The following is a 24655-nucleotide window of genomic DNA, read 5'->3' on the forward strand; positions in this document are numbered from 1 at the left end:
ATCAGTTAAATATAATACGAAGCAAATTTTAATGAAATATCTACAGAGGCTTTTTGGAATTACTCGCTTACGAAATACTTGCCGCATCTTTAACGCTCATTTTATTTCAACACTCGCCCTTGATGAAGATACCGTAGATATCTGGTAGTGGACGACTCGTTCACTTCCTGTTGACGTTGTGACGCATACCACATGAAAAAGACCAATGCCGTCCAATTTCCAATATCATATAATGACTCGCACACCCAAGAAATCATTGACTGCGTTAGAAATCGTAGATATCCAAATATCCACACCAAATGTATTTACAAGAAGCAAAACCTTACCATCATCAAAGCACAGAGAGCCACTTGACTAACCGCCAGCTCTTAAAGCAATTAACGTTAAATTATCTCCTTTGAATTAACAGAACTATATATAGGTCGTTAAGAAAGTGGACCACCCACAGGGTCTACCCTTTAACCCTCTAATCTCGGCTGACTGCGCTAAAACAAGATTTAACCTTTAAAAAATACCAGATTAGGCCTTCATAAATTCATTAATAAAAAAAGACTTTATTACCTATTATGCTTACGATGCCTGTCTTAATTTCAGTGAATCTAAGCAGCTATCGGTGGTTCTGTGGTAGAGCGCTCGACTGCCAAGCCGAATGGTCTGGGTTCGAAACCTGGGTGGCGCATTTGTTTTTAATCAATAGAGAAACGCTAAATTAGAATTTCTTCGATGCAATAATTTCAATTTCAATTCTATTTCAATTAAACCAAAATTTCGTACTCTATTAAATACGCTTCCGATAAAGCTGAAGGTCTAATTTTCAATAAGGTGTAACAAGTGTCGGTGGTTCTGTGGTAGAACGTCCGCCTGTCAATCAGGAGGTCTCGGGTTCAAATCCCGCCCGATGCGATCGCAAATTGATACTAAGACGAATACCGTGTACAACTGGTGGAAACCCTGCCATTGGACGTTGAGAGGTAGCATTACACTCAGCACTCGGTCCGTCCCAAGGTCATTAAGAAGAAGTTGGAGAGAAAACGCCCATATAAACACAACAGACTCAACATGCACAACCATCAGAACACAAACACAACAAATTCAACACTCACAACCTACGCATAAACCTTACAAAAACGTAATACGCCAAACCGTCACGACGGTGAGCGAAAAAACACCATCCAAACCAAACCGCAAATGCATCCGTTAACGCTCACCGTCACACGGTGGTTTTGCCAACCCTTTGAGAAACTGCGTACGCAGTGATTACACTTTGCACCGAAAATGCGTTCGCAGTCCTGACAGACAGACAGACCCACCCACAGACCCACCCACAGACAGACACGGTCGTTGTATAACCCCTCCTAGGGGACTTTGTCCCCTCGGAGAGGTAAAAATCATGGTATGATTTAGCACACTTCTGCTAGTTCAATAATGAACTTTTTGCATTTGCTATTGTGTTTATCGCTTCACCTATAAAAAACCAAAGAATAAGAAATAAAAACAATTGAGTTCAAGGCAGAATGCCGAACTTCACATTATTGGCTATTTCGTTGTTTTGGGGCCGTGTTTTTGTGGGCCTAAAACTCTGAAACAATGTATTTTATGATCCATGTTCATAGAACATTTTTGACTCATTAGGACCCAAAGTATACTTCTGTGCGTGGGGGAGTAATTATCTACCTAAATTACACCTATGCTTAGACATTTTTATAACTTGAAATATTTATCACGCACACCTTGAGAAAACGGAAAATGCTCATTTATCGACTCACTTTTTTGGACGTTTTTGGATCATTTCAAATCGGCACGTCCGCTAGTCACAGCGCTTCAATAGTAGGTAGATATTTTCGCGTGTTCTTCGATTTCGGAGTAGCGTAAGAAGAATTACCCTATGACGTCATTTTGTTCTGATTCTGTGGGGTGAATAGTTCTAGTCGGGGGCCCTTTTAGTAGATAAATTTTGGATAATAAGACGGTTTAATCAGTTTACTCTTTTTACTCCTGCTTTTAAGGATGAGTAAAAAGTAAAAGTGTAGAGCACCAGAACAAACGAATAGTTTATTTTGTGTAAAAGGTTCCGAACAAGTGAAATGTATCCAACGACCTAGAATGTGTAGGTATGTACTTCCCCTCGAAGGAGTTTTATAATAAACTTTTGGTATAACCTATGGACTCGTGACCGGACTGTAAAGCTACCCTTTCCCTTTTTTTAGATGTCTTTTGAGATCTTTCTATCAATCAATAAATTGCAAATTTTAAGAGTTATTCTCCTTGACTTTTAACGACTTGAAACGTTTCTTATTGAAAGAGGTTTCTTGTTTGTTCGGCTAATTTTCTACCCATTTTTTGCTTGCGCCAAAATCATCACTCATCAAGTTAAAGAATATATGTACGAATATCATACCCTGGGTAGCCAGAAGAATTGTGACTATTATATTGTGGAATGAAATTTGTCAGCGAAGTAACCTAACCTCCTTTCATTTTAGAAAAAATGGGGAATCGGGAGTTCCCACTTGTCACGTATTAGAACACATACGAACGTATTTGCTATTATTAAATTAACAATTATAATAATTAAATGGGCTTGCCAATACGTAGTTTTTAAAGTGGAACAAAATCATCATTAAAGAAATGATGACACATTTATAAATGCTCTTAAAACGAAAATAAATAAACCTAGAAATCTTAAAATCGGACGTATTATAAAATTTGTTTAATCTAAAATATCCCACACTAAAATATCAAATGAAATCGACCTCAAAATGAAAAGAGTGGCAATAAAAATAATTTATCGACGAAAATACTTTTAGAAATTTTGCAATATAACCTGCGATTGATCATCCATTAACAGCAATGCATTTCTCGCGGTTGACACTTCTCTTTCCTGCTTCGCCCAAGGTGACCATTAGTGATACATAAATGATGTCGGTGGCGACATGAACGAAACGAAAAATGTCTTCAGCAAAGTGGATGAAATGGGAAAGCCTCGCGAGAGACTAATTTGAGCGCCATCTAGTGATGTTTTTGGATGTCGGAAAGACGTATAAAAAGAAGAATCTTTAAAAAGCTTGGTTTTCGACCGATCGTCTGTTTCCGTAGAACGGAATTCTGTTTTTTTATTAGATTTTGGCATTCTTTCATTGTCCGGAGGAGATCTGGAAATGAGCTCGCTCCATTTATTCGCTCTCTCGCGGCTTTATAGTTGGAATAACCAGCGGGACGAAATGGAATCTTCCGTCCCGATGACTTTCCACCGTAGCTTTTACCTATACGATAAAGTTACCCTGGGATAGGCGTATCTCGGTAACGGTACTGACTTTACCCTCCGCGTATCTTTGTCCGAACCACCGACGGCCCCTTGATCCGTCTATAGTTTAGCGCGAGGCTAAGCCAGCTATCCCACCTGTTTTCTTTTTCTAGCATTTCCGGATTCCACTTTCAGTCTTTGTCTCTTTCTCGGCAACCAGTAAGGGATATAAATGGCTCTCCAAGAATGTTTTCCCCGTTTGCGTATTTCGTTCGTTCGGATTCTCTTCGTCTTTGCCACGCTAGTCCGAGCGTGATCGAGTATTTACTCTTTCGGTCGGCCACCTTTTCACCAGCCTCAAACCCGCTACCAGATGACGAAAGTGTCCGAAGAACGCCAATATAGTAACATCTGGATATATTAGGGAAATGGCTCAGTTTTCCTCCGGTTCAAGTCGTATTCCGCCTCCGAGTAATAAATACCCTTATTCAACTACTCCGATTTATTTCCCGCCATTAGACCGCTCCAGCTGTGATTCTGAAACGACACTTTTCTACTTTTTAAAAAGGCAAAAATAAGAATCCTATATGTCTGGAAATTTATTGTAATAGTAAATGAGGCCCATTTAATATCCCGTATTAAAAATAAATACGGTTCGTAGCTTAACTTCTCCCTTCTTAGAACACCCCTGACCTTCCATAACCGCTGAAAGATTTCGTTATGGTTCTAGTAACCCCTTACGTACAATTTATCTTGGAAAGGGGGCTTTGAAAAATTAATAGATGTGGAGGGGGGTGAAGCGTGTTTCGGTTAGACGAAGCGAAACGAAATGTTAATCGGGCTTATCAATTTCCCTCGCGTTCCCAAGTTTTGCGGCTAATAAACGAGTCGGTTCCCGTACGAAGGGTCGATTTACCTCCCCCCTTTTCGTGGTTTCTCTTAATAGTAAGGGCAATACAGATCTTTCAAGGTACGGGTGCCGTCGCGAGGAGTTGCCTGATTAAAAGGCGCCCCAAACTTTGAAGTCTCGCGAATCAAAGCGTGAAAAGAAGCTTGTAGAATATTTCTCCGTGTTCGGAAACGTCAAGCGTCCGCCAACGGTGGCAGCTGAGACTGAGGGTTTCGTTTCTCGCTTTAATATGTCGGACAGTATCGCGATATGGGCTAGCCACGGCTATAAGCGTGGCGAGGGCGAGGGCCGACTAAAGGGATCGGATCCCGCGGGGTTCCGGAATATAAATGGCTTTTCGTCGCGGCCCTAATAGTTAGACTCCCGAGGGACTGGTGACTCTTGGAAATCTTGATGGATAGAATGTCCTACACCAGCCTATTCCCCCCCCCCCCTTCCAAAAAAAAAGTCCGGGGTTAAGGATGATTACATTCTCAACGAAAAATCCGACTGCGCCTGCCTTTACACCCCTTTCCCAGTCCCGTACAAGTTCCGTACAAGTTTCGCTTCAGCTTTTCTGTTTCTCTACGTAGTCGACTTCGTGGTCGAAAGGTAGAGTTCGCCGAAGGCTAAAACTCCCGGGAGAGGGGTAAAGTTTGCGAGATATATTTCTACGATACTCTAGCTTAAGGTGAACTTTCCAGGGATCATTTTGAACGGTACCCTGTCAACCGTCTCCCGGGTCCGCTATATACTTGAGAGATTTATTAACGCGAGAACACGGGTTTACAGGTGACACTGGAACTGAAAAGTTTCGCTAATTAACCTTTTACCGGTTACGCGGAGAAGGGGGACGTCGTCGAAGCATTTTCGGGGAAAGCTTTAAATGACAACTCTCGTTCGGCGTATAGCCGGCGCACTACGACGGTTTGAAAAGTTTGATTTCGTTTCCAATTAACTGACCGAGTCCCGGTCCGATAGCTATGTCACGGGCGGACGACGGCGCTGGTCGTTTCGAAGAACATACGCCCGAACTCACCTACTGAGTAAAATTGAAAGCGATTCTCCGCTTAAGTTCGCCGTATCGTGTAGCTTCTACTCTAAGGGACATCGAACCACGTCCGATCCTCCGCGTTGGAAGTGGGCGGAGAGGAGTTCGTTTTCCAATACTTAACTCGTCCAAGTTTTAATACGATTTTGCCCATCCGAGTATAACGAAGGCGTTGGTACGGAGTAGCTCGGGCGATGGATGCTCCGAGTGCAGTCCTTCCCCGCAAGGCCTCGTACGGAGAGTCCATATTTCGCGTCGCCCCAGAGTTAGAGACAGCTGCTAATTTTCCCTCGGCACCCGCTCGTTGAAGATCGCCCGATGTTTTACAGGCTTTATGGATTGATAACCGCGCAATTTCTATCGTACTCTATCGTGACGGATTGAGAGAGTGAGATAAAGAGTATGCGCGCTCCGTATCTCGGTCAGGCTGACCCTCGCTTTCGACGGGGAATTGCCTTTTGAGGATCACCGGCTTTTTATTACATTACACGGACGTCCCTCTCTATTACTCGCTCTTTTTTCCGTGTTTTCCCCGATAGGCCGTCATTTTTTTATTATGGCAAACCCGCCACCGACATCCGATTCCCCGTAATTACGCCTACCGTTACCATCCAGTACCGGAAATATTACTCGTTCCTTGATGTGTATGGAAATGACCGCAATTTGTCATTCAAACTGTATATGGAGAATGAGTAAACCGTACGTCCCTCGACTCTTTTCGTCACGCGAGCGATTGACTGTATCTCAATATCTCGACGAAATAGCCGCGTATACATTTTCTTCAACCGTCCATCTTTATCCAAATTTAGGCTGGTTTTCACCAGGACAGAAACGCGACGACGGCGAGGGCGGACGCAAAAATATGGTATTAGGCCTAAAGGCTGGTTTACACTAGGGCAAAAACGCCACAACGGTGACAGTCGACGCAAAAATATTGTATTAGGACTAAAGGCTGGTTTACACTAGGGCAAAAACGCCACAACGGTGACAGTCAACGCAAAAATATTGTATTAGGACTAAAGGCTGGTTTACACTAGGGCAAAAACGCCACAACGGTGACAGTCGACGCAAAAATATTGTATTAGGCCTAAAGGATGGTTTACACTAGGGCAAAAAACGCCACAACGGTGACAGTCGACGCAAAAATATTGCATTAGGCCTAACGGGAATTTTTCGCGTCGACGTTCACCGTCGTGGCGTTTTTGCCCTAGTGAAAACCAGCCTTAACGGGGATTTTTTGCGGTGAATCTAACCGTCGTGGCGTTTTTGGCCTAGTGAAAACTAGGTCTATACCAAAGACTAGCGTCTTAAAAAGTGACGCCTCGTTCTTCTCATTCGATACCTCCTTGTTTACTTTCGTACCTAGGAGGCCAACGTAAAAAGGGTTTACACTTCCAAATACAAGTTTACCGTCGTCACTCTCTTATTCCGCGAGCCAACAGTTGGGTAATTTCACGCTTCCGCGAACTGCGGCTGGGATTGTCCGAAATCGATTTCCCGGGCAGAGTATAACAGCTGGAAAGAGAGTTTCTTTAGTAGACGAAGCCCTATAAAACACGCATCAACTATGGATGGGGGAAAAAGGGTATTTTTTCGCCTCCTAGCTTTTGTTTCTTTAAGCCGTGTAAACATGGCCGGCGCTATTGAGAAAAGTAATAGAAACCGCGTTTAGAGAGGGTCGGCGTTTCTTCGCGAAAGGCGAAGGGCGCTGCCTCGAGACGTACGCCACGCCGTTACCCCTTCGACACTCCTTTCTTTTCGCTCTTCAATGTCGTATCCGTTTGACCGCGGCTCGGTTGACAGGTTCCTCCCCGTCTGTCACTAGCAAACTATACCCCTTCTATCGCGTTTGAAGTGACTACCCGGTGGTTATTGTTTCCGTTACGTACGAACAACTTATTAAACATCGATCGAGAAAGAATGGCTGTCCTTTCGATTTTGGGCGGGACAACTTTAATAAAGCGTCCCGCTCCAAATAATAAAAAAACGGCGAAGAAAAAAGTATTCGCAGCCTCGCAAAAAGAAGGATGAAAAAATGAAAAGAAGCCACTCGGTGCTACGAAGAGAGAGAGAGAGAGAGAGTCGGAATTTGGACAGACGACAAAAAATTCAGCGGGGATTCGAAACTAAGAAAGTGTCATTCGTAATTTTAGTGTTTGAATTTTTTGCGACGTTTTTACAGAACTTTTCCAGCTACTCGGCGAATGTCCTCGTTTCATTAAATAGTATTTAATAAATACGTATCCTTGTTCCACGATTTTCAATCCCTTTTTTACGAGGGTAATGGCGTTGTGTCTTACAAATTGAAAGTTTCGTTGAATTGAAAGTTTCCTTGAATTTTTTGCTCTTTAATTAATACGGATTTATCCTTAGTTAAAATGTTTTTTTTTTAGACAATGAAGTTTGACAAGTTTAGTGGCATAGGTGCTTGTTTTATTTAAACTAGAAATGGTTAATATAATAATATAATAAGTATAACATTCGATAGTGTTCGATCTACTTTCTGTTTTCCAATTCTCTCCCCACTGGTTAAAAGGGGTTTTTCCCCCGAATTCTTCCGTTTCCCATTTCCAAAAAAACCTGTTGAGTTTAACGGTAATAGTGAGTGTAGGGAGCTGGTGGGTGGTGTGTCACGAACGGCTTACCACCGCCCTCCTACGAATTGAAACTAGGTCCAACCTGAATTAAAAGCATTAAAGGCTGGTTTTCACTAGGGCAAAAAACGCCACAACGGTGAGAGTCGACGCAAAAATATTGCATTAGGCCTAACGGGAATTTTTCGAGTCGACGTACACCGTCGTGGCGTTTTTGTCCTAATGAAAACCAGCTTTAAAAGTCATCGACTTGGACTTGAGTTGTTTAGGTTAGCTGGTTATTATAGTTAGACTCGATTTAGGCCGAAAGTGCGTCAAGAAGGCGAGAGCTATCACGTGGACTTATTTGAAAAGCAGAATCAGAAGGTACGAATTCTTAGCTGCGTAGGAGCTGTTGAACCCGCGCCGCGCAAAGAAATTCGGACGCAATCAATAGCTCATTTTGACGTAAGCATTATATAATTTCTGACGGTACCGGTTCCTGGGTTAAATTGGTTATTAATCATCGTTGACTCGAAAAGAAATTAACTGCCAGGATCGATGGCGGCCAACAAAAAATGAAAATATTAGAGGCTCTTTAACTTGGGGACTTGTATCGCGAAACGCCGATGATGGAAAAAAGATGCTCTATAAAAACGGTGGAGGGAAAAACAAAAGACGGCCGTAATTAAAGAGAGAGAGAGAGAGAGAGAGAGTATTGTTCTTATCGATTGGCTCCTTCCTCCGAATTATTTTTCCTTCAAGTTGAAGGACAAACTGTCGGGCCCACGTCTCTTGTCCCTTATAATCCCGAAACCCAAATTTCTGACGTACTTTTATCGGGAGTTGAGATAACATTGCGCAGTTATAGATGCTTAATAAAATTAAGGCTGGTTTTCACTTGAACCAAAACGCCACGATGGTGACCGTCGACGCTAAAAATCCCCGTTAGGCCTAACGCAATGTTTTTGCGTCGAGCTTCACCATCAGGGCGGTTTTGTCCTACTGAAAACAAGCCCTTAGAAGATCTTTCCAGTTATGACCTATTTTTTATTTACAAACGCCCGTAAAAGTGTCTAATCCATGGTGTTCGAGGGGAAGACAATTTTCAGGGACTCGTCACTTTAATGAGGCGGTGGGTGTAGGACCCACTTCCGTACAATTTGGCCTAATTAAATTTAGTTTCCATCGCGTAAATTACTCGAAGCGCGTATGTACCAAAACACGTTTGAATTAAAAATCAAGCAGCGTCTACGACTCGCCGATTATACGACTTAATTTAGCGCGTTAATTTCGCGACTGGATTGCTTTGAGATTCAGCACGCGTTGAAGGAATAAAAGTGAATCAGATTTCGTTCGAGGAAGAGGAAGCGGGGGCCAAAAGGGTCCCGTTCGCGACCAGGCGCGCTCGTTCCATTAGGCCGTTCTCAAAAGACGTTTCTCCTTCGACCCGGACCTCGCGTCGTACTTCATCGTACATAAGCGCTTCTTATTATGACATTTTTTTTTGTCCTCCGGGTCGTGACACCACGTTGAAACGGAGCGGGAAGTCTGGGACGATAATGGAAAAGCGCGGGTTTTCCCGCTATAATTTATAGAGAACTCAAATACCAGGACGTCCCTTCGTCTTTGGCCTTTTGACTGGCTCGACTTACGTTTTCAACACGTAGGAAAAAGCAGAAACAATTTAAAAGTCCAGCTTAGTCGTAATTACTATTCCGGGCTCCACTTTGTCGCTCAACGTTGCTTCCATTTGGTTCCTGCGAGGCGACTCGGGAAGAATTACCCTCTCGGGGGCTTTTTAGGGCGCTTTGCGGTTCCCGAATAGAAATGACCTGATTTGGGAGGACCCTAAAAGCTACGTTGGATTGGATCGCGTCGCTACAATATTTATTCAAAGGCGCAATAAGAAACGTGACCATAGGTCATCGTCGGCGTGACCCGGTGCCGTATTACCGAAAAATGCGCCCGGAATTCCGTAAAGTCGGCTATTTCTCGAGGGTGGTGGTCGACTCCATGCTGTACGCTGTTCTTCGTTTTGGTGGCTTTTTTACGCGATCGATTTTAGGGTTCAAAATGTGTGTTGGGTGAGGTAGGATTCCTCCATGCCCGAACAAACATCTGTTACTCTTTTCGTGTTTTGTTTTCGCTATAGACGTTTTGTTTTCATTTTCGCGTCCCTCCCCTCCCCCTCGCCTTTTGCAAATAGAGCGGAAAAGATAGAATCACTGGGGTAGTTTTTGTTGTTTATTTTGTACACAGGTTGGTCTGGTATTAACTTCTAATGGGTCTTTACATTGTTTCTTCTTCCGTTCCGCGTGGTTCGCCTCAGAAAAGATCCTCCGCGCTTAGTACGGTTTCGACTCATCAATCAAAACGTATTAACCGGGACCACGGCTATAGTATCGCCTTGTATAGCGCTTTCCTAATAGACTGTTGTCGGATATAAACCGTCGCGACAAAGTTTCGCCGCTGGTCAGATTCGTCAGATTCCGCGGATCATGCACCAAGTTCCACCTCATCCATCAAAATTTCGAAGCGCTCTTTCTTTAATTCCTAACTTTCTCCTTTTCCCAGAGGCGTTTTGCATTTCGTCATTTCATTATCCCTTTCTCCACGCTTTTTCTTTACAGTTAACCCGGTAGTTCCGTTAAAGGTAGTTCCAAGGTTAATCATACGCCGTATATTTTACCTCGTCCCCCACTTTCGTCAGTATCATCGGGTAAACACCGCGCTGCCCGCGGCTGATGGTCTTCTTTACATAGACTTTTTTCTTAGTTTCCTAATGAGGATGATGACCCCGCGTTTTTGAGTCAGGACTCGTTATTTACGAGGATACGCTGACAGATAAGTCATTTTTATTTTTAAACGAAGTCGTTTCTGGTCGAGCTAAGATTTAGCGTTCGAAATCGTCGCTAATTGGAATAGGACGGCTTAAATGAAGCTGGTCTTTTACAGTTTAGCCCTTAGAAGTGGTTAAGTTGTCTATTAAGCTCAATATTACAAAGATATACGTTAATATCTACTATGAAATCCGCTTTGAAAAGGTGACAAATTCGTTCTAAACGCGACTCGTACACTTGGATCTCTACCAGCTTTTGGCAAGAGCGCGGCTCCCGTCGTTATTTCATTACCATCGCAGCGAGATGTTTGTTTTCTTTGATGTTTTTTCTTGGTGTGGGAGAGGTCAGGCGAGAGCGCGGAGGAAAAGAATGTAACTCAAAATATATACGGTATGTTTTTTTTTGCGCCGAAGGGTGAGATGTAGGCAGCGCTGAGGAGTAATTAAGAAACGTCGACGCCTCACGTTTTCGCGGTCCATTAATTCACCTTCGTCGTCGCCTCATCGTCGAATATGATTTTTCACTTCCGGCACGAATGTATCAACCCTTGCTGCCAAAGTAGCTCTTCTCTCTTCCACTGTCTTACAACTTTCCAAAAGTTTGCCTGTCTCGCAACGTAAATTTGTAGCTTTAGTCCAGAATTTAGACTTTAAAATTTTCTCTCGTAAAACATGAAAAGGGAATCTCCGAAATCGTTTTCGTTTCGAAGTCGTCCGCCAATTCATCATAGGAGGGAATCGCCCGTTCCGATCGGCCTGTTATTCCAAAAGAAAAAGAATATACGCTCGATTTTGTGCCATCTTTTTGTTTTGGGTTTCGGAGTATCTCAAATTCTCAATTTGGACGTGATTACCCTCTTCCTTCAAAATTCCCGGAAGAAACAACATTTCTGAGAAGTTGGATCGCGGCTTAGCCCTTATTTGATCCGTTTTCTCATTTTAAAGAGACTTTAGGAGGGTACTCTCGCGTTGTCAGGATATTGTATTTCATCATTTGGAGAACTCAGATTACGGAGAGAATTTGACGTTGGGAAATTGAGAAATATTCTATTCGCATTGTTATCGTATTAGAATATAATTTACGATCAATATTCCCAAAACTCTTTCGAAAGCAATTCCCAATAGTCTTATTGATTTCGAATTGCAAACGACGCCTTAAGTCGCGCGCAAATCCAATAATTTAAGCCTAAATTCGAAGAGATCCGGTCTCAGTCAGCCCCGCGAATATTAATATCAAGAATATTGGACTTCATTTCCTTATCGCGTAGTTCATAATGGAAATATTATAATTCCGGCCAGTTCTATTAAACGCCACTAAAGTTCCCTTTACCCGCGTATTTATTATGGAGTTGTGTTTGGCGTTAAACGCGTACGCGGCTCTTTTGTCTCGCGAATGCCTCAGTTTCAATTCCCTTCATATTGCATTCCCTCGGCTTTTCCTACGAATAATGTATTTGTACAAATATTGAATCGTACGCGTTGGCCGACAGCAGCGGAAAGTACCCTTCCTCCCCACTTTTAAATTCGGGTTCACTCTCTAGATAAACACGTCTTTCTGACGGCCAGATGACAATTAGGATATTGGATTTAAAGTGGATGGTTCCGTTATCTTCCGTCCCAGTTCCTCGACACCCTTTGGAGACGAGGAAAATGATCACCGGAGAAGGAAAAAAGTACCTTGTCAAAATCTCTTTTTCGCGACGCTTGACCGGTTTCGTCTCGACCTTTCTCTCGTTTTGGCTTGACCGATGTCCCAATCGGTAGAAGGAAAAATACTGACATTTTTTTCGCTTTACAAGCATTTTTTTAGTTCCACTTGTATCTGGCAGGGTTGTCCATAGTTTGAACCACCTCACTGGGAGTAGGTTAACTGACGTAGTCTTCTCTGTCCGATAACAATGACCAGCGTTCCTTTAGTTTCTAGCGGGATAAAAGGACTCCTTATATCGTAGATTTGTTCATCCGCTAAAGCCTCTTCAAATCTGAACATCCCCTCTTCCATCCGGGACCAATTCGCCCATCGAAAACGTTGGCTGTCCCGGCTCGAAAGAAACAAGACGGAAGCGTGAAAACCAAGAAGCAAAGTCGTAAGTCGAATAAAATCAATTCGCGCCCTTGTTTTTGTGGAAAAGGGATCGAGGGGGTGGCTTGGGGTGGCTTGGGGTGGCTCTCCGAAGGCTGGCTATCTTCCGTAATAATAGTCCCGGGACTAATCTTGCCGGAAATCTCCGGAAATCTGGGCTATTTCACGCCTTTTCGAGGTTGTTCGCCGACCTCTTTCGTTTTAGCTCTCTTAACTGTCTTTAATCATTGATGAAATTTTTTCTTCTTCTGTTTAATCATCGGGACAGGGAGCGGGGGGGGGGCGATGCTTAATGGGTGCACCCTGCGACGCGACGAAGCGTGCTCGCCGGAGACCTAACGCTGTTTCCCTTAATCTACGGGGTGTTACGTTTCCACGCCTTTTATCTGAACACGTGGCTCTTTTAAGTAAACCCTGCCGCGTAATGGTTTAAAACGGGGACGCTAAGGTAAACGTACACCGACTCTTCATTCTTAATCTTTCCGTCGGCTCCTTTTCTACTATTCGTGGGGCCTTCGATTCGCGGCGTAGATAACGGGTCGGACTTTAATCCCCCGAAGCGAGAGCTTCGACTGGGTTCCTATATGCTAAAATCTCACGGGAGAAGGGAACGAATTCGAAATGAAAACGAGTCCATTTAATTAAAACCTAGAGACTATTAACTACTTCAGTCGATTTTTCATGCCAAAAAAGTCTTTCAATTCCTGGACAAACTGTCATTTAATGGGAATAATAGTACGCTCGGAAAACGCCGAGCGATAATTAAATCTAATAGATTCGGTAAAACATATAGATTCTCTTCACGGTTAAGTACCCGCTTGAAATTTGTGACAGTTTATATCGGAATTATATAATACATAATCAACGATCTAGGAAAATAAACCACCGAATCCGAAGTTAGTTTATTAGTCCAATGTAAGCTAGCCCTCTTGAAAACGTGAACGGGTAACTTGTAGGAGTGTATAGGTTGTACCAGAAGTAAATGAACCGAAGTTATCGAAATAGCGCTCAGAATCGGACGGCGTTTTCCCAGTGGCGGCGCCAGGGGTAGGCCACGCAGGCTACAGCCTACTTTTATTTCGCTTGTAGGGGCCCCTTCATCTAGATTTGGGGCCCCGAACAGCCCAATAAAATGATTTGCGAAACTAGAAATATCAAAATCCGAATTAAAAGCCTGCTGTTTTTAAGTTGCGAACACTGAACAGTGATTTCTAATATTTTTTCGAACGCAGCCTTGATTCGTTGTAGTTGCTCAACTAGCTACTTCAAAAAGTGTTGCATCGTTAGACAGATGGTAAATTGCGCGGTTTTCCAACTCTCCGAGTCCCAATTTCCAAAATAAAGATAAAATCATTTAGTTGGGAATAAATAGAGGTACCACTAAATCTGGCTGGCGTGGGACCAATTTCGTTCAATAAGGAGACTTTATCAACTTTATCGTTCTACCGTGGCGGCATCTGTCTCTAGTGGTGGAAACTATATTGCAATTGAATCTGATGCGAAATTGAAATGTATGATTACTCGTAACAAGCAAACCTTTGAAGTTGTTTAAAAATTATTTTATTCTGTCAACACGATCCTTTTTAACTCAAGTTACAGTGAGTTAGCTAATAATTATTTATTTTTAGCCATATAAATTTACAAAATATAGATGGCGCTACCACCTAATTATAAATATGAATTTCGTACAGTCTTATCAGAACAGGTCCCGCGTAACCATGACAACCGAAATCGTAATTGTAATTCTAGCAGTATTATTCCCAATTCAATGGATAAAATCATGGACACTGGGTTAGAGATACAGTGTCCATGATAAAATAAAGCGTGGCAACTGGCAAGTGTTTTTGCAATAATTGTAAGTGAAAATGGAAAATGCTGTTGGAGGATGTTGCCCATATGTGCATTGTTATGCTCATCGACTAAAAAAAATAACTTCCGAGTACATTTAAACAGTCATGTACATTTCTTTTGTAAATTATTAAAAATAAACCGGTTTTGTCACAGTTTTGTTTAGTTAGTGTATGTAAAGGGGGGTCCCCAAATTAAAGAATTAAGTAGCCTACCCATAGTAATATCCTGGTGCCGCCACTGCGTTTTCCTTATGAAAATGATGAGAAAATAGGGCCAAAAAAAAGCTAATTTCCATCCCCGCCTTTTGACACGATAAATTGCACTTGGGAATTGTGGGTCTAGCTATTTCTAGGTATAAAAAATGGTTTCATAAAAACTAAAACCTTTTTTTTCGAGGTCAAAATATAAATTCATAAGGAAAACGCCTCCAACAAAGGGAGTATAGCAGTCTGATAACTTCGGTTCATTTACTTTTGGTTGTACGCAATAAAGCAACGTCTACCCTCAGCTACAAGTTTCCCCGTTCATGTTTTCAAGAGAGGTAACTTACCCGTCAATTGAACTGAGAATGGGTATTTACTTTTTATGTAAACCTTATTTTCCTGATATAATGCTTCCTTATACATGTATACTTTCGTACAGGGTGTACACTTAAAAATGATCCAGAGCTAATAATTGAAAAGCTATTTTTCCTAGGAATTTAATATTTTCAGATCGCATAGCACGCGCAGGGGGTCATTAGCTGACAGTAGCGGCGTAAGCAACAAGCCGGAGTAGGCCTGGGCCTACTTTAAATTTTGGTAGGGGCCTCCAAAATTTAATAAATGAGCCTCCAAATTATTTAATATCAGAAAATCTGTATTCTGTTTGCGAAATAAATTATTTATTTATTAATTTTTCGCTTAACAACACTGCTGTTTTTATTTCTTTCAAAGGCACGAGTAACTTTTCTTTGACATTAGTGTATTTTTTAGTTTTAATTTTTGGCGAGCGCTACTATATCCAAATTGTATCTTTAATTTTATCTTTACAAATAAATGGTTCTTAAACTTAATTTTGGGGGGCCTCCAAATGGTTTGGCCTACCTCCCCAAAAATCCTGGCGCCGCTACTGTTAGCTGATACAAAACTTAATGACCTTGAAAGTCATTCAAAATCTATTTCGAGAACCGTTGGGCTTATAGAGACTCCTTTCCATTTAGAAAGGTGGCCGACATCGCATGTTATTCCCAAGTGACTTGGTATCGATGAATATTGGCCAATAGGAAGCCAAGAAATTAAACCCGAAAAACAATATTTTGAATGACCTTCAGGACATGATTCAAGGTCATTGAGTTTTGTATCAGCACTGAAAATATGTAATTCCTAGGAAAATTAGCTTTTTAATTATTAGCTCAGGATCGTTTTTTAGTGGACACCCTGTATAGGTGTGTTAGTTAACTGCGAAGAACAATAATCTTTTTACACAGTGTATATATAGGAGGGCGGCACTTTAACGAATATAGGTTTTGCAAGCTTTAAGGTCTAAGGCGCATCTCGTAAAGCGAAACGACTTAGTTTTGATGTTCGCGATGAAAATAACCTATTATTATCGTCGAATCGAGTATATACTTTAAGTGATTAATCCGAGCCAGTCTTAAGCTTAACGAGGAGTGCCGTGGAAGGGTTCTCGGTCGAAGAAACGGCGCTCTTTTATACGTAAGCCCGCTTTCAGGAACAACCATAAATTATCGCTTAAGTCACTTGTAGATAACAAAGTTGACACCATCTCGTTTTACGAGGGACCGACCTTTTTTTGGTGACGAAGTATGCATAACGCGCTCGCGACGCGTATTTTTTATAACCCTGGACAGTCTTCTTAACACCAAGGACGACTATAGATCACCAGGCTCTGTTTGATCGGAGCGAGGTTTCGCGTAGGCGAAGGGCAGAGACACGCTCGTCATAAGGCGGGATGAGCTTTCCCTTCGTAATCGCTTTCTCGATTACGACCCGAAACAAGGTCGCAAAAAAGGGCTAAAGCGAACCTAAAGTGGTAGAGTTGTAACCTTTACTCTTTGTCCGTAGTTATACTATCGCTTGGGGCCTCGCCAAATTAGTGGTGGATAATTATAACAAGGGTCAGCCTTCGTATATATTCGCCGACGGTAGATCCGAAACCTCCCTTGATTGTAAAGGCAACATATTGATTATATCATAAGCCCCCCCCCCGGCGCTTTTGCCCCGAAAGATCGTAATCCCCCCCTCTCGTATAAGAGGTTTACAACTAGCCCGAAACCATTATTACTCATTACTGTATAACTATGTTATTACAACGGAAGTAAAGGACAGGATGCTGATCATGTAACGGATGTGTTTGTTGATCATTGTTTCGACTGTTAAGGTTAGGAAAGTTCAGACCTTAAAGTTATAAGCTCTATACCAACAACGACAAATATAGATGACATCAAATGAGCTCCCACGTGTATTATTAGCTCTACCATTTCGGTCGTTATTGAAATTTACCGAGCTACTTTGAGTTACGGAATTCTATGTTCTTTAAGCAGATTTTTTTCTGTTAACACGAATAAATTTGTGGTTATTGTCATACCGGAGGCTCGTTACCGTCATCACCGAAAAAAGTTGCTCGATTCGTCTAAAGGACAGCTTAAGGATTCCAACTTAGCATTAAGAGATCTGAAATCCCGTATAGGTATTTTCAAAACTTTAATGGTTGGGGATCATCTTCCCAGTAGAGCTCGCGTATTTTATGATAATAAGATATACTGGGAGCTCGAGTGGTTATATATTGGGACGGGCAAATTGTAATTAGAGCTAGAGCATTACTTCCAAACGCGCCAATTAAAATTTGACGCGAAATCTCGGTAGAGTGTCGGAGGGTGGGGGTGGGGAGAGAAAAATGGAAGCGACACCTCGCTTTCTCTTTGTTCGCTAAATTAAAATTAGTTATAGCGGCAGTCTCACGGGTATTAAAAGTAATTGGCCCGTTGCTATAATATCCCTATTTTGCAGCGAAACGGCGCGTTTGACGTTGATACTCGCGCCTCGGTTATTAGAGAAAGTGGCACGCCCGGGAGTTGACGGTACGACGAAAGAACGGCGAGGGGGTGAAGTCTCTATTGACCGTAGAAGAGTGAATTATCGACCGAGTCAGGTTGGCGAAACGTACAACGACGGTGGCGCATCTCGGCATAATCTCGTAATATATTACCGGAGCCAGATTACCGCGTGGCCTCGCCGAAGACCGTATAGTGATCTAGTAGAGGCCGCGGGAAACATTGCCGAAGGATACCCGGCTCAACGGGACGCGAGCTTCTCGAAGTAACGACGTGAGGAATTGGTCGTCCGGAAACGTATTGAAAATGAACTAACGCCGATTCGTCGAAATTCTCCGAGCTTCGTTGTAAATCCGCAAACTTTATTAAACTCGGTAGTTGAGATAGCGTGGCGTAGAGTGATCTAGGCTACCCCTCGCGGCGTTCGTCGTCTTTCCTAGAGAGACCATTCGCTAATCGTTCGGTTGGACCACTCCTAATTATAATTCGCCGCCCCCACCATATCCCCGCGAGCGCCCAGTTTACCTTCCCTCGCCTGTATAATTCGATTTCTAGTCGACCTTAGTACTTATCTGTCACGGCCATTTTACCAGCTCCTAATCAATTTATCGGGAATTCGTCGCGTTGATGGTCCCGTTCTATTGTCAGAGTAATTGGCGCGCTCCGATTACTTCAAAACGCGCCCTTTCACGCTTATTTTCCAAACCATTACCACCTTTAAATAGGCTTCGAACGTTCTATATATTTTTTATTACATGTCGTGCTTACGATAAATATTCACGCTGTTACGCGAGGGAGCGTTATGGGCGTTTGGACAATGTAACGCTAAAACGGTATTTGAGTTTTCGCTTTTTTTCCAACGTTCCGTTAATGTCCGTATGGCGTTACTAGGGCGGCGATATTTGAATAAGGAATATTGCTTTTGAGAAAATATCGCGATGGCCATATTTGTACGAAATAACGCCGTTTTTTGAAATATTCTTTCCAAAATTTTTTAATACAAACACCATTAATCTTTCAGATTTTTTGTTCGGTCCATCGGAGAAATCTGAGAAATTATTGAAAAAGAGCAAAGATCTCACTCGCCACAACCGATACGAAACAAAAACTGTCGGTTTCAATTACGTTTAGCATCGACCTTTAAAAGAAAAAAAAGCGGAAAGAATGATTTTCGGAAAAAATATGGAAACGATATCGCGATCCATTTCACCGTTCGGAGAAAGAAACACATTGTTTCAATTTCGAGATTATACCGGTAGATGGCGAAAGAAAATATTCCCCGGGACAATTTGGATAAGCGAGAGGCGCGGTCTAGGTTACGAAGAGAGCCCCGTCTATATTCCTTTTATGTAAATAAGAATCGTTGAAATATTATCGCGGCAGGTTTCGTCGATAATAAAAAGGAGCTAAAACGTTTTTTATGTTTTTCGAATGTCGCCTCATCTTCGAGGCGCCCCCGACGCTCTCTCCTTTCGTTCTCTTTCCCGATTCGAATCTTCTCCGATCCATCTTGATCCCGCTGGAAGATAGCGAGATGGCGAGAGAGGGATAAATATATATTCACACGCCCTTCGCAACTTTATAGTTAGCTGGCCCATCTACGTCTGTGAAACCTTACGAAAAGCGAAAGTTTTACGTTAGGTAATTGAGATACCGACGGCGCGGCAGGCTCGATCCGAATTCTAGACACGTCAACCTGAAGGTATAAAAATGTCCTTCCTCCAACTTTTGATCTTATTTATTTTTTGTAGGGATGCACCGCGTACTCCTTTTAACTTTCGCGCCATACGAGATATAAATATTTTTCTCTTTCTCATCGATATAATTCTTTTGGGATGCCAAATTCTTTTATATTTATAGTCCGTTCGAAGATTTATGACCATTGGCGGGTTCCTATTCGTGAATTTTCAAATTTCGGCTCTTCTCGGTGGCGCGTGCTGGCTCGAGCGTTTACGATACAACTTGTTGAAAACTTCTAAAAAACCCGAGGGGGGTATGAGACGGCATTGGGGAAGCGCCGCGCGCCATAGCCGTAAACAAAAGGTATTGGTATAAATTATTCTCGTTCTTCGCAGGCGGAGGGAAGAAATTATATAGATAAATCTCGGCTCTTCTTACCTGTCATTCGCCCCGTAATTCGTTTCGGCAACATTTCAGAATGGATAATACAATAGGAGTCTACCCGTTTTAAATTATTATAATTAGAGTGACGGAAACGGGGGGGGGGGGTGCAGGAATCCGGTGACATTTTCTATTCAGCCGACTCATTCTTATTCAAAAGGGAGGAAATTCGATAAACGAGCCGCCCCTCCCGATCCTTTCTGGCCGTGGCGTGTGCCTTTGAGTTTATTCGATTGGAGCTCCAGAGAAATTATCTCAACCGTTGCCTTTATGAATATGCCAGATTAAGATACGCGCTTGTTATTGGGTATATTTTAGAGAATTTGACATTAAATTAAATTGAAAATTCAAAACGTGATTGCCCAAGACGATTACCACTTAAGATTGGGGTTTCAGTGGACGTTATATTTCAAAATATGGTTGCGTAAAACAGAGGCGTAGCTAAAAGGAAAGTACTGAATGTATTTAAAATCCCCTTTATTTTTGAAAATCAAAAAATAAAGGATTAAAAATAGGATTTGGAAATTATGGAATAATTTTACAAAACTGGTGAAATTATTTGGTAGTTACTGAAATTTAATTTTTAATTTGAGGAAGTGTCCAAAACCCACTGATATTTAAGTGTTTTCAACATTTGTCACGGTTTAAACTTGCCAAATAAATACAATATTTTTAAACTTGACTCTTTTACTTATGCATGATATATTCATTTGTATTTATTATCTTTTAGATAGCAATAGGCGTCGTGAATTATAATATATATATATATATATATATATATATATATATATATATTATAATTCCGTGGAGGAAGTATACGGAGAGCCAACTTTAAACAACGAGAATTTATGTGATTTTTGAAAATCACTGCCGTCATTTTCCTTCAAATTATCTATAAATTGGAATCCAGATTAAAAAATATGACAATTTCGTTATTTTGTGGATAAAAAAGTATTGATAGTGCTTACTAACTACTTTTAAAACAATTCGCTAAGTCGGTTCTCCTTATTCTTCCTCCTTGATTCTTCTGTCGCTGTTGGTGAGCATGGCCTGTTTTTATTAATTGTGAAATTATGTATCCCCCCAAAATCAAAATTCTAGCTACTCTACTGGAATGTCCCTTGGGGGGGGGGGGGGGGGGAACCTCCTCCAATGATTTTGGTCAGTTGGCACAATGAAGTTTTTCACGATCTTTAATTAGGAACAATTCTTTCAAGAAGTTACTCGGAAAAATTAGCTTAGAGTTGGCCAAATCAATTCTTCTCCCCACCGATCCATCCGTTCTAATTTTGTTATTTCTTTAAAAATACTGGCTTGACATTTGCTATAATTTTTATTTTTTTTATTTTTAAATAGAGCTAATACCCAAGGCACCACCTTCGACCACATAAGCAATGTTGCTTGTGCGTGATCAAGTAACTAACTATTACCGTTAACCACAGCAAGTTTTTATGGGAAGGGGAAACCGAAGATCTCGGTGGAAAACCCCTTTAACCAGTGGGGAGAGAACTTACAAACTCTACGCAGAAGGAGTGGTTCCGGATTTTCACCCAGTGACACTAGCTGGGATCGAACCCGGCTCCTTTTCCTGCGAGGAGAAAGTGCTAACCACTCCGCCACCCCACCATAAGGTAGGTCTAAGTGGCTGCATTTAAATATGGCAACATAATAACCCCAGCGTAAACCTTTTCGTATTTTAGATCGCTAGTTGCGAATGTAGCAAGGCGTCGCGTGTTTTTACGAGGCGATAAAATTTTGTTATTCTTCCCGTCATATGATGGCGCTGTTGTTTCAAGCTCAAGGTTTCTGGGTCGCGCCGTATTTTGGTAATATAATTTTGCAGTCCAGAATGCGTAATAATTCATATTCTCAGGTGCACTTTGCAGAGGCCATAATAGCTTGTACATCTCTAATTCCAAATATAAACAATATATAAATATATGCGTGTACGCAGTTAAGCCACTCGCGCACTTAGCCTTGATCAAATCTTTCAACGTAAACAATCTGGAGATGACACCTGAAGATAACTCAAATTTTAAACACACTACAGCGTACCTCCTGTGAAAACAAATTGAGCGATAGATATTCCAAGGTATCATTATTTTTATTAACCTTTACGGATATATATCGTATATTTCAAATGGTATAACGGCAACTGGCGTATACAATGATAGAGTCATTCTCGAGACCGTAAAACTCGTTTTTATTTTTTTGAAAATATAAATTCTTACCGTAAGAGGTTTAACGGTATGACGGCAAAAAATATTTTTCATATATTTTCACGTTTATGAAAAACCGTGTGGATTTTGATATTCTTAAATTTTTTTTGGCTCCTTGAAAAGAACGAGTAGACGCGTGCGTTGTGGGGGGGGGGGGAAAGGAAGGGGCGAAGGCAGATATACGGCCGCTTATTGTCAGCTCTTTCCCTTTAAGATTGGGAATAGTGCCGAGAAACGTGATTTACAGGCACTCTGCGGCGGCTTATATAAGATCCCGACCCTTCGCCGACTTCTATATTATATAGTTTTAAAAATGGCCATACGGAGCTCCAGGGACTCCCACGAAACGGATTATTTTTTTGTATTTTACTACGAAGCTATTTTTTATATTGATACTAACCTGGAAGCTATTTGTGAAGCTACGGTAAATCCTGTCCCGTCCCTGTCCACACTATCGGGTTATATGATATCGACGCGAAACGCGGTAAAGATACTTATAGGAAAAACCCCTCTTTGGTATATAAAAGCATCAAAATTTCCTTAAGTTAAAGCATAAAGAATGGATGACGTATCATTTCTGTAGCAAAGTACCTACTTGAACCCGATCGAAATGGTCGAAAAGATAGGGCAGAGTCGCGTGGAATGCGTAAAATTTTGACCTTTTGCGGTATATAGCGTTCGCCATCGCATCTCACCCCAGCATATACGCGTAGATATATAGATATACATACAACTGCGGGGCGTTGCACCACGGAATTTAAAGGAGAAGTTTGAGCGGGTTTTTTTTTTCAGCCAATATACCTCCAAAGATTTAGTAGTGGTCATTTGCATATAACGCGATTTTGAATAACGTTCCCTCGATATTGGCAACTACCGCTACTTTCCCATTTTGCCAGTATGAATTACCATATGAATTTTCTTTAACCGCTTTCGATATCGTTATTACCCATCACGGTTTCGATAAGGAAAAATACGCTTTTTATCATTTTATTTATCCCTTCACCGATTTTGGAAGGGGGAATTTTCTAAACTACTATAATGTTATTATTTTAACCTTTATTAGATTGGAATTTCCGTCGAACAAAACTAATCGCGCGTTTTTTTATCGTGTAATAGAGAAAGCGTATAATGGCGTCGAAGAATTTACGACGGCAAATTGATGGGAGGAATTCGTACGGCGCTCGGTATCCTCGTCTTGGAGTAAAAGGCGTCTCTACGAAGATATAATTCGAGGTAATTGAGTGACGCTATAAAATCGGGTGTCCGATATTCGGTTTCGAGTGATCGATTCGCTTAATTAGGCAAAACGGCATTTTCTGGATTGATGAACGAGCCCCGACGCCCCGTCTCGCGCTCCCGCGTTTCTAATGAATGACCGCTCTCCAGATTAGATTAAGTACCACCCCCCCCCTTTACCTACAATGAAAGCCTACTCTCGTTTTTCCTCCCAGTTAATTTTCTACGCTGAATTAGGCCTTATTACGGAACTCTTAGATAATACCGTAATTTTGCCTGACAACGAATTTACATACTAATTCGAAAATTACTTTTCAAATTCCTCGTTCGCTCCAAATCAAGTAGGTCGGATTCTCCCTCCTCATTATACGCGAATAATAATCTAATTAAATCTAAAATTCATTACATAAATTCTATTATAAAATTAGATCCGAACAATAACTTCAAATTGACCAAATTAAATTATATTTGTATATTAATTATTTAAAGGAAACTGTAAATACTTAGATTGAAATGGGTTAAAGTATGATGGAGAAATACTTTAATACAAAATACGAGGTATAGTAATTTGAGAGAACAAACATTGAAAAGAGAATGAATGAAGATCGGTCGAAGACACTTACCCGCGTCGAGAAGGTCTTGTTAGTCGTTCGTACAGTTCTCTCTACGGTAAGAGGCGCGTCACGCAAGGTCTTTAAATATTTTGCCAAAAGGAGATTGATAGGCGCGTCTCGGAGTGGCTCTCGCTTTTCCACCTCCTTCTATCCGCGCCGCCAAATAAAAGTTCCCCGCGACCGCCGAAACGAAAGGAGCCTTCACCGGCGAACACCTGTTGTTCGTTTCCAAGACACTTTACGTACAACCTCCGAGAAACCGCGACCAGTCGCCTCCCAAGTTCTCCCCTTCGCCCTTTACAGAAACGCGATTTTCTCAAGTTCCACGGATCATAGCGTTCGGTTACACTTAGGGATACGGACTTGTAATAAACGCGTCCCCCGAATGGCTGGAGACACCGGACTGAGAGAGAGAGAAAGAATACGTCCTTCCCTGGTCCCGGGACCGGTAGATTGAAATGACTTTTTATCCGATTCCGAGACAAACGCTTCTAGAGTGATATAGTTGGAATCCTAACATCAACTGCCGCTAGTTCCCTCTTAGGCTAGCTCTCTCTCTCAAGCTCTAGTCGCGCGGGCCGCCTTCCAGGAGGCTTCGTCATCTCCGCCAATCAGAGAGGCACAGTCGCGGAGGGCTCCTACGCGGGGAGAGTCCACTGCCAACTTCCAGGGGCCTCCGCCAGGCGCGATCCTTCTTCTGGCTAGATTTGGGAGCGCGCTTCCCGCGTCTAGTTTACGCGGAACCCGAAAACGCGAAAGGGTGGGTAAAGTCAACGCTCTATCTATCCGTATATCAACTCGAGTACGTGTACGACATTATATATATAGGTACATATCCGAAAGCGTTTCTTTCCATTTTTTCTCTCCTCAGTATAAATGA

General features: G+C 41.9%; 1 protein-coding gene across 1 annotated transcript in view; it reads right to left on the reverse strand.

Moving 5' to 3' along the window:
* Positions 1-24264, reverse strand: part of LOC149932813 (allatostatin-A receptor-like) — a 106764-nt gene extending 82500 nt beyond the window's left edge. The window contains exon 1 of the mRNA XM_090155237.1: positions 23785-24264. The gene's annotated coding sequence lies outside the window, so the exon portion shown is untranslated. The remainder of the gene's footprint in view (positions 1-23784) is intronic.
* Between the last annotated feature and the right edge of the window lie 391 nt (positions 24265-24655).

Source organism: Leiobunum rupestre, chromosome 8 (genome assembly GCF_980474605.1).
Source record: "Leiobunum rupestre chromosome 8, qqLeiRupe1.1.hap1, whole genome shotgun sequence".
In the NCBI taxonomy this organism is placed as follows: Eukaryota; Metazoa; Arthropoda; class Arachnida; order Opiliones; family Sclerosomatidae; genus Leiobunum; species Leiobunum rupestre.